This window comes from Trichosurus vulpecula, chromosome 5, assembly GCF_011100635.1.
Source record: "Trichosurus vulpecula isolate mTriVul1 chromosome 5, mTriVul1.pri, whole genome shotgun sequence".
Classification (NCBI taxonomy): domain Eukaryota; kingdom Metazoa; phylum Chordata; class Mammalia; order Diprotodontia; family Phalangeridae; genus Trichosurus; species Trichosurus vulpecula.
The window spans coordinates 262308136-262330657 of NC_050577.1; positions in this window are offsets into that span (position 1 = coordinate 262308136).

The window sequence follows — 22522 nt, forward strand, 5'->3', positions numbered from 1 at the left end:
ACTGCTTAAGTCACAAAAAAGCCTAAGTCACATGAGTTTGAGTCACATGGGTGTGATGGCCTCTGACCATGCAAAAACCAGATGTTGGTGCTTCTCTCTCTGGTAACTATGTACGTATTGCTATGGTCAAACAGAAGTCTGTCTTTTGATTTATGTTATTTTCTCTGTTTGTGATTTCTGTTTGTATTTGCTCTGAAGTTAAGGGTGCTAATTTTTTCACCTGAACTAATTGAAAGATATATGTATGTTTAATTAAAGTAAGATTGTTAACCTCCTAAAGTTACTTTCCTTAGAAAAGCAGATCAAAGAAACTGTGCTAACAGGCCTCCTGTGTGCTGGTGTTATTGGCCTTATACCTCCACAGCAGCTGCTAGTAACATTGTTGCTACAAAATGGCATAGTCAGGCAGGATCTGCAAACTGAAAGGAAAGTATGGGAGAGAATTGTTTGTTTCCCAGTTGTGGTAGCTATGATTCTGTGGAGCCATGGAGCAGGAGAGGGAAGAGCCCTCCAAGAGCACAGAGGAGACTTTCCAAGAGTGCAAAGGAACTTCTGATAGTGCAGAAGAGACCTCCAAGAACTCAGAGGAGCAGAGAACTGCCTGTTTGAAGACTTTGGTAAGGTAAGAGAAAAAGTGGAGAACTGCCTGCATCCAGACTTGGGCAGAAGCTGGGAGTGGCTGGCCCCTGCATGAGGACAAGGAACCCTGGAGCTCAGAATTCAGCTCCGGGGCAAGATAACAACTTTGCAGTAAGGTGCTGAGTGTGCTTTTCTGCTATGTCCTCCTGGGACAGTTTGGGTCCCAGAGAGAGGGTGGAGTTGTCTATGGTGGGTGGGAGGAAGTGCTGTGGACCCCCAAAGACCCCACCCTGTTGGCTTTGTTGCCCAGTCACCCCTGAGGACTTGGAAGTGGGGGTTGGAGCAGTGTGGGGAAAAGGATATACCCTCAAGAGGACTTTATTTGGTTGTGGCGCTCGATCAGCGCTGAGTGGTTGAGGTGTACCATAGGTCTTTGGCCCATAAATAGCCTTCAGGACATCATAAAAGTGTTTTGAATTGTTACTATCAGCATAAAAATGAATTTCATCTGCCACATCTCTCTAAACTTCATTTATACTTTACTTTTGATGGAGTTAAATACTGGCTTCTTAGAGGTGGATGAACTATCCTGCTAGTAAATCCTTTGGAGTTCTCATTTTTGATTTAGTAGGTTCTGAAATTCCTCATCATTTTTGTCAAACCAATCTTGATGTTTGTGAGTGTCCACCTCAGAGGCGTAAATGTGATACTGTATACCAGTCTCTGAAAACTGTCCATTCCTTTTCTTCTCTATTGTTGCGAACCAGGTGTTGGCCTATCTTTTCCTCCAAGTTAGCACCTGACTGTTCACGTATGGAGAAATGCTTTAATCTGTTGTCATTAAATATTCTGGTAGTCATCTTGCCTTGCTTTTGTTAAATGCAAATATTTAGCTTGGAAAGTCCAGCACCCTTGGTCACTCTCACATCCTATCTGTCTCTTCTCCTGACAATGACATAGTCTAATAAATGCCAATGTTTGTTGTTAGGGTACATCCTTAGAGTTTTATTGCCTAGGTAAATGGAAGACAGTGTTGGTGATTGGTCATGAGATACACAAGTCTTCAGTAGTAAGTGACCATTGCTGTTGCTGTTGCTGTTTCTGATTGCATTCTTCCCAAGGATTCCCTCACATGTTTGAGAGTCTGTGTCTACTCTTGCATTAAGACCACGCATGATTATAAGCTTGTCCTTTTTTGGCACACTAATGATAAGGGTCTCCAGGCCTTCATAATTTTTTTCTTTGACTTCATCAGGGTTCTTCATCATAGGAATATACATACTGATAAAAGTGGCTTGGTGCTTTCCTACAAGTGGCAATCTCATTGTCATGAGCCTATTGTTCACTCCTTTTGGTAGGCATACAAACTTGTTGGCTAGATTAGTTTTGATTGCAAAACTTATGCCATCTTCATGGTTGCTCACCTTCACTGTAGCCACTCCAGAAATCTTTGTATCTTGTTCCAAATTCAGTAGGCTGGCTTTCATTTGCCAGCCATGTTTCACTCAGGGCTACCATTGGAATGCAATACCTACTGAGTTATCTCACAACAAGAACTGTTATTTCAGGTCTGATGGATTTCATGTTGTCCATAAGCATGCATACATTCTATGTAATGATGGGGAGTGGAATCATCTTTGCAAAAGCTTTGTACATTTTTTTATGTTTCAACCATAGGATGAGATCCCCATCTACTGTGGTAAGCAGGCCGGGATTAGGTGAAGTAGACAATTTTTAAGGCACCTTTTCTAGCCCCCTCCTCACACCAGGAGGTGAGTAGTGTAGTCCTTAAAAGACTGCTCAGATGTGCAGAGGGCTGCCAAATCCCACTGCTGCTTCCAGTGAGAAGACTACCTAATGGACTGGGATAGCTGTATGCAGGGCTGTGACTACAGCTCCCAGTAAATCCTCAGCTGCCACTTCATCACTTGCCTGTTGACACAGGACTTTGAGATAGGTAAAAATGGTAAAATGGTATGGGTGATATCTTTTGATTCACAAGTAAATTGGATTTAAGTGAGGTAAAGCTGCATGAAGTTGTCAGCCTGTAATGTGAATGCAATGGGAAGATCTTTCTCTTCCATTAATAGGCCTATATGACCTGCTTTGAGCCTGAGTCACATGAAAGCCTGAATCACATGGAGTCTGTGGTGGGAGGAGCTTGCCAAACAGGTGGAGCAGGAGAGGGTTGAGCAGGAGGAGGGAGTGAGGCAGGGCTGAGAGGGAGACAGACAGAGCAGCTAGCTTGAGAAAGAGGGGGGCATTTTGCCTAAGGTAGCTTGTTTGTGGAGAGGCCTGACAGAGTGAAGGCTTGGGGATGGCAGTGCTCACTGCATTGGTAATGTGCACACACGTCTTTGTTACCATGGTGGATTTGGCTTTCTGGTATTTGAATTAATATTTTGGTTTCATCTTTGAGCAAGAGAGTCTGTTACATTTTGTGATTCAAACCTGGAAAAACACCTGCATATTCATAGTAGCTGCTGTGGTTATCTCATTGGTGATATACAGCCTCCCTCACAACTTCTAGAGTTATCAGAGTCCAGTGGCAAAACAAAGTCAAGACAACTGATGATGAATGCAGTGGATGACCTTGGTGTCTTTGATGGCTAACCAGCCTTTAAGCACTCCCTAACACCTGCTTCAGTAGCCTTCATGGCTGTTGGAATAAATTGTTCTTATCTGTTCATTCTGCCAGAGGAAGTCTTCGTATGCTTGTGGTAGAATCCCCCCTACCCCCACCCCAACTTATCCAAGGATTTGTGATTCCTTGGTTACCCTCAACCTAGTTTAGCCCATCTGCCAAAGCAGTTTACTGGGGTGTGGCCCCTGTGTATGATACAGATTCTTAGAGCCACAGGCAAGCATTTGCTAGGTCAGGTGAACATCAAAGGTGGAGCCCTTAAAATGGCTTGTCAGCCCTCACACCAAAGGTACTAGTGTTCCCTGTACATACCCTATACTGCACAATAATGTAAGATAATTCCAAAGGATGTATGATGAAAAATGCTATTTACCTCCAGAGAAAGAACTGATGGAGTCTGAATGCAGATTGAGACATACTTTTTAAAACCTTATTTTTCTTGAAATTTATTTTTGTAATATGGCTAATATGGAAATATATTTCTCATGACTACATATGTATAATCTATTGCAGACTGCTTCCTTCCTCAGTAGGGGTGGTGGCAAGGGATTATTTTTATTTGTAATTGAGATTTACTTGTAATAATATATATATATATACACATACACATATATATGTATGTATGTATGTATATGTATGTATGTATGTAGATATGTATGTCACTTAGCCTGGCACATAGTAGGTGAGTAATAAATGTTTATTGATTGATTTTGTAGCTCTCACAATGCAAAATGCACTACTTTTCATATAATAGATGCTTAATAAAAGTTCCTTGAATTCATTTTAAAAAAATAAAAAGAGAATCCTGTCTGTGAGGCCTCATGGTTTGCTAGGTGTACAAGCACCAAGAATAAACAACCTCTTCTTATGTGGAGCTTACTTTGGAATCAACCATTAAAAGCAGTTTCTTGGGGAGGCACTATGTCATAATGGGAAGTTCTATCATTATAGGACCTAGCTTCCATTCTAGCTCTTCCAATAACTATTTCTTTGTATAATTTACTGAAACTCTCTGTTCCTTAGTTTCTTCATCTGTAAAACAGAATATTTACTCTTTTGTTTTTAAGGTAGGCAGGTCATCTGAGACACAGTTTCATCAGTGTGGAGATCTCTGGGTATAGAAATTCCCTCCATACATGAATAGTTTCTAATTTTTTTTGTTAAAGCAATATTAAGTGATTTGGCTGTGGTAATACAGTTAATGTTATGTCAGAAGGAGAATATCATTCCAAAGCCTGTCTGCATTTATATTAAAATTGATCTTTTCCCTCTACTATCACATATTACTTTATAGATACTACTCTAATATATTTATTTTGTAACAGTATGTATTGTGATTAAAATCACAATAGTTAATAATAGCTAGCATTAACATAGTGCTTTAAAGATGGAGATCTCAATCCTCAAAACAACTTTATGAAATAGGTGCTATAATTATCAACCCCAGTTTATAGAAAACTGAGATCAAGAGGCATTAAGTAACTCACCTAGGTTACACAGCTAATACAAGTGTCTGAAGCAGTCATTGGATACAAATATTCTTGACTGCAAGTTTAATGTTTTTCTGTGTCTTATCCTCTTATTAAAGCACTTAACACAGTGCCTGATACATAGTAGGTACAATATAAATGCTTATTCCCTTCTCTCTTCTCTTTCCATATTAATTAGACTATAAGTCAATTAAAACATGGGATATGTCACCCACACTTATACTTCTTCCAGTGCCCAGTGTGGCATTCTGTACATAGTAGATGCTTAATAAAAGTTGATATGAGTGAATTGATTTTTGCTTAATGACTCTCAATGGATTATCAATTAGTTTGCTGGAAATTAAATTGTTTTTCTGCATATTAAAATGGTACTTTTACAATAATATCTCTATTACTAAATCTTTATTTAACCAAGGTTACAACTAGTAGGTAAAATTTTAAGAGAATTTGCATTGCAGAGTATCTTAGGTCTATTCCCCTTTTTTAGTTATATCGTTCTTATGGTACTTGCTGACCAAGAGTTATGACCCTTTGATGTTTTAGAGGAAAGAGTAATTGCATTGGAACTTTTTTGAAGTAATGAAATGGAACCTTGCAATTTCTGTTAGAACATCAAATTTGTGGATAAAGTGATATTTTTGTTAAATATTAAGAATTTTTTATCTTGTTTATGCAAATCACTTGACAAATGTCTAATAAAACCTGACATGATGTTCCAAGTGGTCTAAATTGATTTATACATAGCACCATTTCTGTTAATTTCTTATTTCCCAGTGAGAATTCTTAAAGGAAAGCACTTCTGGTGGCAGTAATAGAGCTACTCTGTTGAAAATCCATTCAATTTGATTCTGTTTAATAACAAGATTTGGGGATTAAAGTCTGAGATACTTACTTTAATATCAATTTACAAACTTCATTATACTGTATGTTGTCTAGAGCTACAGCAGTGGGTTGATTAACCTGCATCTAATTTACAGGGCTATGAGTGTATCTCACTTCAAGTAAATTCAGTATTTGAAAATGTCAAATTATAAAAAAGATACATTTAGGTGTAATTATGGCAAATATATGCTATATCTTTTGGATTTCATGTGCCTACCACAGTGCTTCATACATACCAGGAGTTCAGTGAAATTTGTGTAGTTTTTATGCTATGTAAAGCTTCCTGCCTTATCAACAAGATTCACTATACTCTTTTCAATGTGTTCTACTGGCATGCTTAAATATTTATATGAAGCACGGTTTAAATATGGGCCACTCTCAGAGGTAGGCTAATGAGGCAGTCACCCATTAGCCTACCTCAAACTACTGCTAGACTCCTAACTATATTCATTTTCATAACTTCCCAGTTCTAAGATAATCTGGGGATATGATTGGTTGTTCCTCTATTAATTATTAAAATTTCAACTTCAGTCTCAGTTCTATAGTCACATCTGCCATGTTTTATTAAATATTAATCACTGATAATATTGATTAGCTAATACTGAGGCAATTATGTGGCAGAATAGATGAAGAGCAGATCTTTAACCAAACACTCACAAAAACATACACGAGTATATGGATATTGTACATATATATGCATGTCTATGTGCTTTGGCGTGTATGTGTAATTATATGTAAACATATATGTATATACATATATTATATATACTGATATATATAATATATAAACATGTGTGTGTATTTCCTGGTTGACCACACTAACATGAAGCTTATTAAGGATGGATACTCCATACTACAACTTGACTCATTAGCATATTCTTTTTCATTACTTCCAGGATCCTAAGGCAATCTGGGTATATGCTTGGATATTTATTAATTACTAAAGAGTCAACCTCTTTCCCATTAATCAGCATCATATGCCCACTGCATTTCCTCAAATATTATTAATTTAATCAATTGAAAAGCGACTTTTCATAAGCAGTTATTCATATCACTCTTTCTCCCCCAGCTTTCCCTTTCTCCCTCCCTCTCTTTTTTTATACACAAAAATGTCAGAATTCTTGATCTATATTCTCTTGAGGAAAAGCTATTGAATTTGGTGTCTAATGTAAAATAAATAAATAAAAAGACATGAAATATAATTTGGGAAAGATGGAGGAACCAGTAGTTGGGGTAAACAAGAAATGCCTCCAAAGTTTAAATTGAGCTTTAAAGGAAACTAGAGAGTGTAAGAGGAGGTAAGGAAGAAATGCCTTCCTGACATGGAGGAAGTCTCCACAACAGACAGAGGGACAGAAGAGGGATCACTCCAAAGCAATCTTTTTCTCTTCAATGCTTCACAGAGGGCAAGTCAAGATGTGGCTAAACTTCTCTATGTGCCTTTTTTAGGGTAGATAAGCTTTTTCTTTGCTATTAGAAAAGTTCAATTAACATACTAATACTCTAATATTCCCCTCAACATTGGGAGTTTTGCCAAATATGGAGCTGGTTAATTATATGTAGGTGTGTTAAAAAAGGATTGTGTGTTGGTTGATGCCCAGCACATCAATAGCCTAACACCATGCTATATTATTACTGCAAACTCTTCATGAAGAAAGCAAATGGATGGTTTTCTTTGCTTTGTGTCCAAAGTATTGAGTTACTGCTTCTCTGTTCTATGAAAGGGAAAACAGAGTCGATATTTCAGCTATTCCAAAGCCATTTGATTCTTGTTTCTTCTTAATATAACTCATCTCATTCAGAGCCTTCATTCCTCGTGTGAAATTGGCTTGGATGATTGGGGTTCTTTGGGCCACTGTGAGAAATGATCAGTGACTAAATAGAGCTTGAGACCTTTATTAAATTTTATGTAAAAAGAAATGTTTGGGATAATATAGACTTTAGATGGCAAACATATTGGTCTGTGCTAGAAATAAGAGTCATATCTCACTGTAATTTCCTCATCAATATTTTATGCATTAGACCTGAACATTATTTTGATATAACATTTTGTACAGAGTAGAGGTATGCTGTATAACACACCTGATGTGCTTGATGGGAACCTGAAAAGTCAATTGTTTTCTTGCTTGTTTTTGCTTTTTTGTTTTTGAAAACTGCAATTTTCTTTTCGCGAGGAAGTGCATTATAATTTCATAGATGCAGCTAGGTAGGTAGAATGAAGGACCTGGAATCAGGAAGTCATTTCAACAGAGTTCAATTCCAGCTTCAGACATTTACTAGCTATGTGACCCTGGGCAAGTCACATAAATTCTGACTTTATGATTTTGCTAACTTATCAGTCAGTCAATAAACATTTATTAAGCACCTATTAGGTACTAGGCACTGTGCCAAATGCTAGGGACACAAAAAGAAGCAAAAAATAGTACCTAACCTCAAGGAGCTTACAATCTAATGGGGGAGAAAACAAGCAGATAAATGAATAAAAGCAAGCTAGATATAGGATAAATAAGAAATAATTAAGAAAAAGAAGGAACTAGAATTGAGACATTAGGAAAGACTTTCCAAAGAAGATGGGATTTTAGTTGGGATTTAAAATAATCCAGGAAAAGTGGCTGGCAAAGAGGAGGAGGGAGAGCACTCCAGGCATGGAAGACAGCCAGAGAAAGTGTCAAGAGCCAAGAGATGGATTATTCCAGAAATAGCAAGGTGGCCAGTGTTAATGGATTGATGTTTATGTGGCAGGGTATAAGATATGAAAAGATTGGGATGATAGAAAAGAGTTAAGTTATGAAGGCCAGTAATGTCAACTAGATGATTTCGTATTTCATCCCAGAGGTTATTGGAAGCAACTAGAATTTATTGAATAGGAGGAAGACATGGTCAGTTCTGGGCTTTAGGAAAATTATTGTAGTGCCTAAATGGATTGGATGGATTGGAGTGGAGAGAGACTTGAGGAAGACCCACCAGCAAGCTATCACAATTGTCCAGGTGCAATGTGATGAGGGCCTACACCAAGGTATTGGCAGTATCAGCATAGAGATAAATGGTAATTAAATCCATATGAGATGATCAGATCACCAAGTGAAGTGGTAAGGAGGGAGAAGAGAAGAGGGCCTAGGACAAAAATCTGTGGGAAACATATTGCTAAAGTGTGTGATCCAGATGAGGATCAAGGAAAGGATACTGAAAAGGAATAGTCAGTTAGGAAAAGTACCAGGAGATAGTATTGTTCCAAAAACCTACAAAAAAGAGTGTATCAAGGAGAAAAGAGTGATAAACAGTATCAAAAGCTTCAAAAAGGTTGAGAATATTGAGGATTGAGAAGAGGCCATTAAATTTGGCTACTGGAGAATGTAAATTACCCTTGAGTAAATGTAAAGAGGAAAAGAAGCTCCACCTATCTCATGGGAATACTTACAAGTGCAAAATTAAGGCATCAACTTGACTGTTATCTCTCACCTTTGCCATGTGGCCAGCTCATCTTCTTTTCCTAATATAAAGTACTTCTATCAGTATTATGCTCCCTCAATAATATCTTCTGAAATCTTCAATACAAAGTCAATTTGTGCTCACTTAAATTAGGGTAAAGGAACATCTTATTGGGCTTGGAGAGATTGAATAGAGAATAGATGGGTTGCATTTATTCACAGATGCCTGAACTCATTTACTAGATCTGGCAGACATATTTCCTTCTGCTATTATCATTTTTCTTCCTGATTTATCTTTTTATGCTTAAGGTCTTTGTGTTCCCTTCTTTCTGAAATCTTTGGCACTTTCTTTTTCCCTTTTTATCTTCCTTATCACTTACTTCCTGAATCCCCCTCCTCACATTGCAGTTTCCTTGGGGCTTGAATCTCAAAGCATCTCATCCTGTTCCTACACCAGGTAATTCACAGTTCATCAGGCTAGGTCTCTGATCCAACTGGCTTTTGGGTGGTCAGAACTGGTCCCAGCTGGCTATTGTGCTTTTCTCCTTAGGCTTGGTGGGAGATTGCATAGCTCCCCACACACATGGTGTTGTGCCCTGGTTAATAGCTCCTGTTGTTCCACAGTTCTTTGACCTGGAATCAGCAGTTCAGAGTCTGTTTTCTCTGGCACCACCACCTCAGAAATTTTCAGGTGCTTCTGGGTTGCAGCCCCAGGCAGGCTTTTCCTCCTGAGGGGCTATGATCAAGGTGGTTTTTGAGGTTTGAGCAAGCTTCCATAGCCTGGAGCTGGAGTCTACACAACACTGGGAATAGGCAGGTTGGACCAGGGTGCCAAATGGCACCCTACAAAATAGTGTTGCATCCTTGGGTCTGCTATAGCAGCCTTGAGCTGATAGCATGGGAAGTAGGGGAAGAATGCTGAGTGAGCCAAGAGTCAGTAAGCATCAGTTCCTGACTTTGAGGGGGATTATTTTTTTTTACTTCTTTTTGGATTCTGGGTATCCTAGATCATGAAAAAAAAAGCAGAAAATGCATATTTTTGGTACATTTTCTGTTTTGGAGAGGTTCAAGAGATCATGGGGATCGGAGAAGATGTCTAGTCCACCATCTTGTCCCTGGATAAATTTTACATACTTGTTATTGCCAACTTTTTAATGTTGGCACTATCAAATTTTAAGGGGGCTTTACAGCAATGGCCTACAGATTTTTTTAAATCTGGTTATTTTAGCCATAGTTCCCTGAGATACATTCAATGTTAAAGGCATCATATAAAGTGCCATTTTGCCACATCCTATGCATAAAGATGTAAAGTGACATTTCCAAATTTTGAACAGACAGGGATAAGTCATGTTTAGATTTGTGTTCCTGAGTTCTCATTTAAATGAAGACATATTCCACCCTCCACAGACCCAGAAAGTGCTTCATACATTTTCAAGTGTTCTAGTTGCATAAGTCTAAGTTCTTACCATCATTAGTGGTAAAATAACAAAAAAAAATCTAATTAGAATACCATTTTTAACATTTCTTGACTTTTAATTGCTCCATGGAAAATAGCATATTTTATGGTATTCAGATTATTAGAAATATAGTTTCTAAAAAACAAACATGCCAGCACTGACCAATAATTCTATTGTAAAGAATGCACATTGAAAATGTTGTCAGAAAAAGAGGCAAAGAAAATAAAAGCTATCTGCTTATACTATTTCATAGCAACATTTTATGTAAATGCAAACAAAACAAGAAACCCTGGAAACAACCTAAATGTCCAATAATATGGGCATGTTTAAATAAATTGTGGTACATTGATGGAATGGAATAGCATACTGCAAATGTCAAAGCATTAATTTAGCTCTCAAGATTTTCTGGCTTAGCATTTTTATTACTTGTGTACATAAGGGGAAAAGTGTACCTTCGACATATGAGCAGGTCTCACAGCCATGTTTTCCAAATGGCCAATTTATAATTTTATAGCTAGGTTGAAGAGATAAAGAATACAGTGGAAATGAAAAATAGTTGATAGATGTGTTAGGGGTAGTATGACAGTGAGAGAGGGAAGTATATAGTTAGGACATGATGAAGTTATTGTTAGGGTAATACACTGACCATGTTATAATTGAAATATTCAAGTATTACAAGTTTATCAGTCTCTTTCCAATGTCTTGTCTAGGGACAGCATTCTTTTTTTTAAATTTATTTTTATATTTTTAGTTAAGAACACTCAGTTCCACAAGCTTTTGAGTTCCAAATTTTCTCCCCCTTCCTCTACTTCCCCTTCCCCCCAAAGATGGCATGTAATCTGATATGTGTTCTACATATACCTTCACATTAAATTTATTTACACAATAGTCAAGTTGTAAAGAAGAATCGTAATCAATGGAATGAATCGTGAGAAAGAAGAAACAAAACCGAAAAAGAAGGGGGGGAAATGAGAGCCCATCCCCCGCCTTTTTATGTTTTCATTTCTCCCTTCTCCCTTCCCCTCCTCAAAAGAGTTTTGCTTTTGACCACTGCCTTAGGAACAGCATTCTTAACCTCAATCGACTTTTCACAAAAGGGATATTTATCGAGAGAATATAGCAAGAACAGAAATTTAAATAAGCCCTCTCCAAACATCTTCCTCTACCATTTTAGTCCTGGTGGAGAATAAGCCATGTAAAGTGGCTGCTACAAATATTCTTCCAACCACTGAGTTAACTTCTAGAAGTAATATAGCCAATGAATGATTTGCTCCCTTGCTTGAAAGACACAGCATTTAGACTGTCAACTCAGTCAGCTGGTGGGCTGCATCAAGTAAGTTGCCTCTCTGGGTTGCGACGATTATCGATGTGGTGGCTAAAGGAGTCTCTGCTGTGGGATTCTATTATGAAACCTCTGGTGACTCCTCCAACTTTTTCATGTCTCACCACAAGGAATCCAAAAGAGCCTAGCAATCACTCAGTAAGCAAACAATTGTTTTCCTTGACAAGCAGAAATATATGACATTCAATGACAACTCTGGTTTAGCATATTACTTTGTGAGACCTTAAAGACAAAATGGTGAAAGCCTGAGAAGTATGTCATAAAACTGACAAGCAGTGAAGGGGAAAAATATATTTGCAGAAAGCTTGGCAAGAGGTATAACTTAGCCAAATCATCCTCATGATATTTTAAGGATTAAAATCGAAAGATAACAGTAATCTGACTAAAAAAAAAATAAAAGATCTTTAAAGAGTTTTAGAACTAATTATCTCCTTTATCAATGAGCTACGACATTTAGATTTTAGTATCAGAGGTCTAAGCTATAACCTGAGGAATAGGAACGGAAGCAAACAAAGATGGGAAGGGCAGTACATTGTGGAGGCAATATAATTTTAAAGGCCTTGAAGGATAAATTGTCCAATTAACTCAAATATGGGAAAATACCAAAGACTTGGGAAAAACTAACTGACTTTTTGGTTACCAAAAAAAAAGGGACAAAGAGAATGTTAACCCAAATGTCTACATTTCTTTCATTTTTACAAAAAAGTAATGAGAATAAACTACATGTGCATCAAGAGCAACCTTGATAAAGGTTTGAGAAAGGAACAGTGAGGGTATTGCAAAACTCTTCTCCAACAAATCATATCTTTGTAGTCACATGACTGACTAAATATTTGAAAATATAAGATCCTTCCTCATTTATTCTTTGTTCATTAAGCATTTGAATCAGGAGAGCAAAATGCTATCTCCTACAAATTGATTCCCCTACAATAAAATGTCTCTCACTCCTATGTTAAAATTATATCAAGAGTTAACAATGGGGATAATGACCCTCTGACTATTAATATCAAGCAATTCATTAAGTGGGGAAAAGGTATGCTCAATAAAGGTGATTGACACTCTTATAAAGAACGGATAGTGAAGAATCTAAGTAGAAGAGAGATTGTATAAAGATGGCAAGGTCTTTCAGATAATCTTGTTTGGTGATGATAGTGTGTGAATTGCATCAAATCTTGGAATAGTATGAAGTGCCTTAAATTAGACCTCCATAATCACTCAAAGAATGTAGATAGCATAGCTATCTACAAAAGAGTAAAAGGATAATTATTATTATTGTTGACATTATAATACATAATTGGATAGGTAACTCTGTAGAGCCATTCATTAGGAGATAGATGGATAGATAGATATGACTTAGATAAAGATATAGATCATATATAGAGAGATGAGTCTAAATTGCATGTATATTATATATATATGTCAGTATAGGTATGGGTATAGAGACAGATATAAATATCATATAAAAAGAAACTATACTTGTTTCCATAATTAAATATTAGGTCAGTGAACCATGTTATCTTTTGGAATTTCTGTAGTACTTCTCCATTTTCATTGTTTATTTTGTTTTTATATCATTTCTAATTTCTCCTATATCTCTGTCCTTAACTTTTTCCAGAGAAATATCCTTTTCAATAAAAAGTTTTAGAAGAGAAAGGAAAAAAGTTCATCAAAGCCAATCACCACATATTAAATATCTTATGTTAAATACAATGTTCCACATTGATGTCCTTTTATATCTGCAAAAACCATAGAGAGGGCAACATATCATTTTATACCTATTTGGGGCCAAACTTGGTCATTTTGGTTTTAAATCATTCAGTTTATGTCATTTTGTCATTTTTCATTGAATTTGTTATAGGGGTTTTTTTGCATATTATTTTCCTGTTTCAATTTGTTTCATTTTGTATCCCTTCATTTAATTCTTTCCATGCTTCTTCATATTAAATCAATCAATCAATAAACATTATTAAGTGCTTGTTATTTACAAGGCACTGTGCTAAGTGCTGGGATATAAAAAAAGAGGCAAAAGATAGGCCTTGCCATGAAGGATCCTATAATTTAATGGGGGAGACAACATATAAACAAATATATACATAGCAAGCTTTATACAGGATAAATTAGAAATGCTTAATGAAAAGAAGGCAGTTGAATTAAGAGGTATTGGGAAAGCCTTCCTGTAGCAGGTAGAATTTCAATTGGGACTTAAGGCGAGTGTGGGAGGTCAGTAGTAGCAGCAGAGAAGGAAGAAGATTACAGGCATAGGGGACAGTCAGAGAGAATGCTCAGATGAGAGATGGAGGATCTTTTTTTGCAGAATGGCCAGAGGGCCAGTGTTACTTGATCGAAGAATACATGTCAGAAAGCAAGCTTTAAGAACACTGGCAAGGCAGGAGGGAGTTAGGCTATGAAGGGTTTTGAATGACAAATTTTTTATTTGATCCTGGAGGTCATAGGAAGCCACTGGTATTCACTGAGTAGGGGTTGGTGGTGGTGGTGAAATGATCAGACAGAAGTGAATGTCAGGAAAAATCACTTTAGTTGCTGAATAGAGGTGGGAATAACATCCAGGAGGCTATTACAATAGGCCAAGCATGAAGTGAAGAGGTCCTAGTGCACTAAAGTTGTGACAGTGTCAAGGCTGACAAAAGAGTCTATATAAGATATGTTGCAAGGTGAAATGGACAGGTTTTGACACCAGATTTGAGTTTATGAGGAATCCAGGATGATTTCTATGTTTCAAGCCTGAGGGACTGCTAGGATAGTGTTGTCTTTTATAATAATAGAGAAGGTTTAGGAGAAAAGATGAGTTCCATTTTGAACATACTGAGTTTAAGGTGTCAACTGGATGACCAGTTTGAGATGTTTGTAAGGCATTTGGAGATGTGGTTCGATTTAAGGTAAATTTGAGAATCATCAGCATCAGGATGATAAGTAATCCAAGGGAACAGATAGGATCACTAAATGAAGTACGATAGAAAGAGAAGAAAAGAGGACCCAGGACAAACCCTTGAGGGACACCTACAGTTAGAGAGGGTGATCTGGAAGAAGATCAGCAAGGGAGAAAAAGAATGAATAGTCAGATAATCAGAAGAACCAGAAAAGAGGGGTATTCCAAAAACTTAGAGAAAAGAGAGTATCAATTAGGAGAGGGTGATCAGCAGTGTCAAAGGTTTTGGTGGCTAAGAGATCATTATTAACTTTGGAGAGAGAAGTTTTGGTGGGATGACAACATTACAAACTAGATTGTACAAGGTTAAGTAAACAATGAGAGGAGAAAAAGTCAAGGCCCCTATTATAGATGGACTTCTGGAGGAATTAGCTACCAGAAGAAGAAGAGTTATAGGATGACAGCAGGAATGGGAGGGTCAAGTGAGGTTTTTTTTTTCTTCCAGGATAAGGTAAAGACATGGACATATTTGTAGGCAGCAGGGAATGAGCCACTAAACATGGGGAAATTAAAAAGAAGTAGCCCTGAAAAAAGCAGGGAAAACTCTTGAAGGAGACAGGATGGAATGAGTTTGTTTGAACAAACAGAGGCACAAGCCATGGTAAAGAATGAGACAGGGGTGAAAGATAAAGTGATAAAAGGCACCTGAGTTATAGGAGATAAGAAAGAAGTGAATTGAGGGAGTTTGTGGTTAATGGCTTAAGGGTTTTTTTTATATCTAATTCTATTAAATATGAGGCACTGTTCTCAAATGAGTGAGAGAAGAGGGAGCCATGAAGGGTTTGAGGTGGGATAAAAGGTTTGGAAGAGCTTCTGTGTAGAATGGGAAAGTGAGTTGACAAGAGAGGTGTAGTAGGATTGCCTATCATCAGTGAGGGCCCCATTGAGGTTGTGTAACATAATTCAGTAGTGGATCCATTTAGAATGTTTGTGTGATTTTCTCTAATTTTGTTTAGCAACATGTATGTGATGAATGATAAGGGTAACCAAGGCTGAAGCTTGTCTGGGTAAGATTGGCACTATGATAAAGGGTGTAGGGATTCAAGAGAGGAAGACAGTGATGAGATAAATTGGTTAACCAAAGAGTCGAGATAGAGAAATGAGAAAGTGGTTAGTACCAGGGAGATGGGCTGGGAAAGAATTGAGGAATCAAAAAATTGGGAGTTACGGTGAGGATGAAAAGTAGGGTTTTGTAAAGGAAGACAGAGGGAGATATGAAAAGTCAAGAGGATATGGTTGGATAAGGGGATTTCAGAATATCTCCATTGATTCATTCAGGTAAACTAGGTTATAACAAATCCAAAACAGCTGGTGAATCAATCAATGAAAGGTTTCATATTAAGTACAAAAAATAGTTGATCAGTATACAAATCCTTTGAAAACCAACAGGTGAATTAAAATGAAATTGCACATCATATATATTCATGTTGCATGCATAGATTTGGTCTCACCTTGTACATTTTATATAAAATAACAAGCTAGTTCAGAATTCAGACATTTGAGTGTCTTGAAATTTAGTAGTAGATGCCTCCATACCAACCTTAAGAAGGAATCACTTGGAGAAGACAAGATGATCACAGCCTCCACCTTCTTTCCTTGATTAGAATAGGACCTGGTGGATACCACATGGTCAGAGGAAGTGGAACTTTCCATTAGTATCTAGCTCTAGGAGCATCCCCAGAAAAAGTGTAAATGGTGTCTCCACTAGTATCTGAGGACAAAACATATCTGCCCATAAGGAAAAGGAGCTTTTAAACTCTACAAGAGGTCCAGAACAAGAGGTATGCCATGTATAAAGAGAACTTTACCCCCATGAAGGGGGAAAAATACTTGCAGTAATCAGTAGCTGGGAGTTATGCTTTTGCCAGTTTTAACCATGTACACTATATGTACTGGTAGGAGAGTGTGGACTAGATTTTTATAGAAGGATATTTTATAATTGTTATTACTATACCACATTAATAAATACCTCCTTCTAAAACCTAAATAAGACTAGTCGACTAATTGATACCAACTGAGTATTGAGGAGGGGGAGACACAATAAGGTGGTCTGATGAGATGTTGCATTATAAATATATCTCTTAGGGGTGGAGCCAAGATGGCAGCTGGAAAGCAGGGATTTGCTTAAGCTCTCCCCCAGGTCCCTCCAAACACCTATAAAAATGGCTCTGAAGAAATTCTAGAGTTGCGGAACCCATGAAATAGCAGAAGGAATCAGGGCTCCAGCCTAGGAAAGCCTGGATGGTCTCTGGGAAGGGTCTATCACATGGAGCTGGGAGCAGATTGGAGCAGAGCCCAGTGTGGGCTGTGCCAGGACCAACCAGACTGGGAGCCAGGCAGAACAGGCCATAGGGCCCTGAATCACTGAGACTTCTCAACCCACAAACGCCAAAGACAGCAGAGAAGGTTAGTGGGAAAAGCTTCTGGGACAGAGTGAAATGAGTTTGTGGTTGGCCACTGCCCCAGGGGTGGCAGAGGTGGTGCAGCTCTGAGGCTGCTTCCAGAACTACAGCTACAGTTGCTTCCAGCCCTGGGCCCACCAGGTGGGAGGAATTAAGCAGCAGTGAAGAGCCTGCTTGGATCTGACTTTTGGTCCGGGTTGGCCATTCTTGGGGGAGGAAGAGTGCTGGTGGGGCAGAGCTTGCTACGCAGAAGTAGCCCTGAAAAAAGCAGTGCAAGCCCTTCAAGCTTGGGACAAAACACTGTATACACTATATACTATGTAGTATGTGTGTATATATATGTGTATATGTGTGTGTGTGTATATATGTGTGTGTATATATATATATGTGTGTGTGTGTATGTGTATATATTTGTGTATATATATACATACATACATATATATACATACATATATACATACATACATACATACATACATACATATATATAGACAGAGGCCACGGGGTGAGTTGAATAGGAAGGGATGATATCCAAAAAACAAATCAAATGAAGGGATGAGAGAGGAATTTATTGAGAGAGGGAGAAAGGGGGAGATAGATTGGGGTAAATTATCTCACATAAAAGTGGCAAGAAAAAGCAGTTCTGTTGGAAGGGAAGAGAGGGCAGGTGAGGGGGAATGAGTGAATCTTGCTCTCATTGGATTCAAGTTGAGGAGGGAATAACATACACACTTAATTGGATGTCTTCCCCCAGAGGAAAGAAGGAGGAAGGAGATAAAAAGGGGGCATGATAGAAGGGATGGCAGAGGGGTGAGGAGGTAATCAAAAGCAAACACTTTTGCAAAGGGACAGGGTCAAGGGAGAAAATTGAATAAAGGGGGACTGGATAGGAAGGAGCAAAATATAGTTAGTCTTTCACAGCATGAGTATTGTGGAAGGGTTTTGCATAATGTTATGTGTGTGACCTATGTTGAATTGCTTGCCTTCTTAGGGAAGGGGGTGGGGAGGGAACAGGGGAGAGAATTTGGAACTCGAAGTTTTAAAAGCAGATGTTCAAAAAAGTTGTTTTTGCATGCAACTGGGAAATAACATATACAGGCAATGGGTCATAGAAATCTATCTTGCCCTACAAGAAAGTAAGGGAAAAGGGGATGGCGCGGAGTGGGGTGACAGAGGCAAGGGCTGTCTGGGAAATGGAGCAATCAGAATATATGCCATTTTGGAGTGGGGAGGAGGCTCAAAATGGGGAGAAAATTTGTAATTCAAAATCTTGTGGAAATCAATGGTGAAAACTATCAGCATTAAATAAATAATAAAATATTAAAAAAATAAATATGTCCCTTAAGATTCAGAAATATCTTTAAAACCCTGAGAGTAGAGGTAACAGGAACCTATATTCTAGGTACCGAGCCTGTTAGTACTACTTAATGTTGGTGAAGGTGAGGAGAGCTCCAGAACGTGTAATAAAGTGATTTGGAGCATTCTTTCATTGGCTTGTGAATGGTTTGTGAATGGTTTTGGAAACTGATTGTTCCTATCCCTGGTTTATTTATCTACTGGGAACTAGATTTTGATTTTACAGGTTACTCTTAATTGTCTCTCTATATTGGATATAAAAACATTATCAAATATATTTGATACACATTTCTTTAGTTGACTGATTTCTTTTTCTCAATTTTATACACATTAATTTTGTTTGCATAAAACTTTGTTGTTCAATTTCAGGTAATCAAGATTTTCTATTTTACCTTTCATAATTGAATTTACTTTCATATTTTTGTTAAGAATTCACCTGCTATTAATAGTTATGAAAAGTAAGTGGTCTTTTAGTCTAAATTGTTTGTGTAGTATGGTCTTAATGTTCAGGTTATCTATTAATTTTCAGTTGATTGTGGAAGATGGTGGAGGAAAGAAATGATGAAATCTAGCGTCTAAAGAACTGAGTATTATTACACTCATTACTTACTCATTTTGTGATAATGAGCAAGCTTATCCAATCCAGGGGTGGGGAACCTGCAACCTTGAGGCCACATGTGGCTTTCTATATCCTTAAGTGTGACCCTTTGACTGAATCCAAATTATATAGAACAAAATTACAAAGGCCTGTTTCCTTGTCCTTAAAACCTTCACTACCTACCTCATAGGGCTGGTCAGAGGAAAGCTCATTTAGGCCTTAAAGAATTGTATTCAAGTGAATTACTATTTGGCCTTCTCCATAATAAACACCCTGTAATTTAAACCTAGTTTTCATCCCTGAACTTAAAATATACCTCAGTCATAGCAAAGGAAGAGCTATGGCTTCAAGGATCAAGCAGCTCATGAAAAATAATAAAATCATTAATGAACCTAAGAAAGGTTAACGATTCCTGGTAGAAGATTACTATGCCTTATCACTAAGAAGAAAAACTCTCTCTCCATATGTGAGACTTTCCCATAGGCAGTGTTGACATTTAAAAACCATCAACTATTTTGATACTAAAAACTAGTGATCTATTCATATTTTGTGAGAATTAGTCATTTTTGAACTGCTAATATGATTATAGATTCTGAGTTTAGAATTGTAACAAATTTGTTCTCATACTGATAACAATTGAAAACATGTAAATATTCCTCTAAAATCACAAGATTTTTTAGCTAGAAAGAGTCTGAGGCAGGATTGGAACTCAGGCATTTCCAACTACAGGCTCAGAGTCCTATCTACAATAAGACCCAAGGATAGTCAATCAGAATAGGTGTTGGAGATCCCTTGAGTTTATTCAGCTGAATGAAATTTCCATCACATTCCACTAGTTGGGTACCTGAGATCTCCCCGAGCTCCTACTGGTTGCTTTCTATTCAGCCTATAAGAAAGTAAAGTCAACAGTGTGAGTTTTTAATTCTTTGAGTCAACCAAGTCTCAGTGAATGGCTCAAATACTGCTTAAGAAAAAAAAAAAACTAGCATAACCTAACTAGGGTCATGCCCAAGATATCACTCCTATCACTCATCTGCAGTTAAGCCTGGATCCAGTATTGGATGGCTGTGGCCATCAGTAGATGAACATAGCACAAAAACTCTGACGTTTTTCCATCTTCACATCCCTAATACATAGCATAGACACATACACACTTAGAATATACACATATAAAAGCAATTATAACTACTCCTAATATGCCTTCTATATCACATTCTGTACTATACAACAAAGTTTCTGCCATTTTAGAGGATGAATTTCCTTATAATATAAGTGGATATAGATGTGTATATAGATTCAACATCTGTGTATGTGTATCTACATAAGTATATACAGATATCTATATAAATGTCTACATTATGCATAGGTGTATGTAGATATCTCTTTATATATACATTTGTCGATACCAATATCTCTGTACCTCTATAGACAGATACTGACACACACACATAAGCATATATCTAGACCTATGATTTCATCTGCATGAGGAACTACCAATATATAAATTCCTAACAATGCACATCAACAACTCTTTTGTTACTTTTGGTTTTAGAGAGTTGCAGAGAGATACCAGGAGATGGAATTACTTACCCATGGTCAATAGCTAGAGTACCAATGGGCTTGAATCTAGGTCTTCCTAATTGAGGGTCATTTGTTATCCCTTATGTCAAGTTGCCATGTATTCAATTATTTTAGAGCAATTTTATTCCAATTTTGTGTTGATTTTCATTGTTTTATTTAACAGGTACATATGAACATAAGTTAACAGAACAGAAAAAAATATGTATATTCTCCAGAAGGCAACTTTGTTTCTATTTTCATAGGCTACCTAGTAACTAGAAGGAAAGCACTAAGATGATACCATTGCCTTTTTCATTAGAACATTAGTACAATATGTTTATCAGATTATCTAATTTTTATCACATAAAGCAAGGGGAACTGGGATAATAAAAGTAGCATTTCTGCTGAGTGGCATCAATAACTATGAGGAAGAAATCCAACTGGAGCATCCCAGGTTGGTTATTGTGGGCTTTGTGAGTGGGATAGCATGAGGGCTCTGTTTTCCATCTAGATTAGCAGCACATTATATGAATTCTGGATCAGGCTTAGCTCAGGTTGGTCCAGGAATTCAGTCTCCAGGTTAGAATGCAATGAGGAAAATGTTGACTATAAATTCCAATAAAACCATTTTCCTTAGAAACTTTTTTTTAAAAGTTAAAAATAATTTCATTTTTGAAATAATCAGGAAAAAAAGAAAAAAAAAAACACTGCTTCCCTATAACTCTTCATTCACCCTAGAACCAACCACACTAAGTCAGAAAGGCATTCATATAGGGCAATTGGAATTCAAATAGATGCTATCCTGCTATAGGCTGGGCCTTTTATGCCTCAGGCAGCAAAGAAGCCAGTCTAAAGATAATCACAAGAATGGTCTCCCCATCTCCTTTTAAAGATAAACTAGCCCAAGAAAGCAGGGACATGCCTAAAGCTCTCCTCCAGGACCCTCTAAACACCTATAAAAATGGCTTTGAACAAATTCAAGAACTGCAGCACCCATAAAATAGCTGAGGGAAACAGGGCTCCAGCCCAGGACAGCCTGGATGGTTGCTGGGTAAGGTCTATCACATGCAGCTGGGAGCGGTGTGGAGCAGGGCCCAGCATGGGCTGTGCCCAGACCAACCAGACCTGGGAGCTAGGTGGAACAGGCCCTAGCACCCTGAATCAGTGAGCTGTGGCAGTTACCAGACTTCTCAACCCACAAACACCAAAGACAACAGAGAAGATTAGTGGGAAAAACTGTGGGGGACAGAGTGAAAGGAGTTCACAGTTTGGCCACTGCCCCCAGGACAGTGGAGGTGGTGCAGCTAAAGAACTACAGCTGCAGTTGTTTCTGGCCCCAGGCCCACCTGGTGGGAGGAATTAAGTGGTGGATCAGAGCAGGAGTGCAGAGCCTGCTCAGATCTGAGTCCAGTCTAGGTGGGCAGTTCTGGGGGAGGAGGAGCACTGGTGGGGCAGAGCTTGCTGTGTAGAAAAAGCTCTGAAAACAATGGCACAGATCCTCAAGCTTGGGACAAAGTACTCTATACTCTACAAGCAGTCATACCCCGATGAAAAACTCAAGGGTCAAGTAGTTGGCTGCAAACATGGCCAGGCAGTGAAAATGGACTCAGATTCAGACCCAGACTTTGGAATCTAACTTTGGTGACAAAGAAGACCAAAACATATAGCCAGAAGAAGTCAACAGAGTCAAAGAGCCTACATCAAAAGCCTCCAAGAAAAACATGAACTGGTCTCAGGCCATGGAAGACCTCAAAAAGGATTTGGAAAAGCAAGTTAGAGAAGTAGAGGAAAAATTGGGAAGAGAAATGAGAGTAATGTGAGAAAACCACGAAAAACA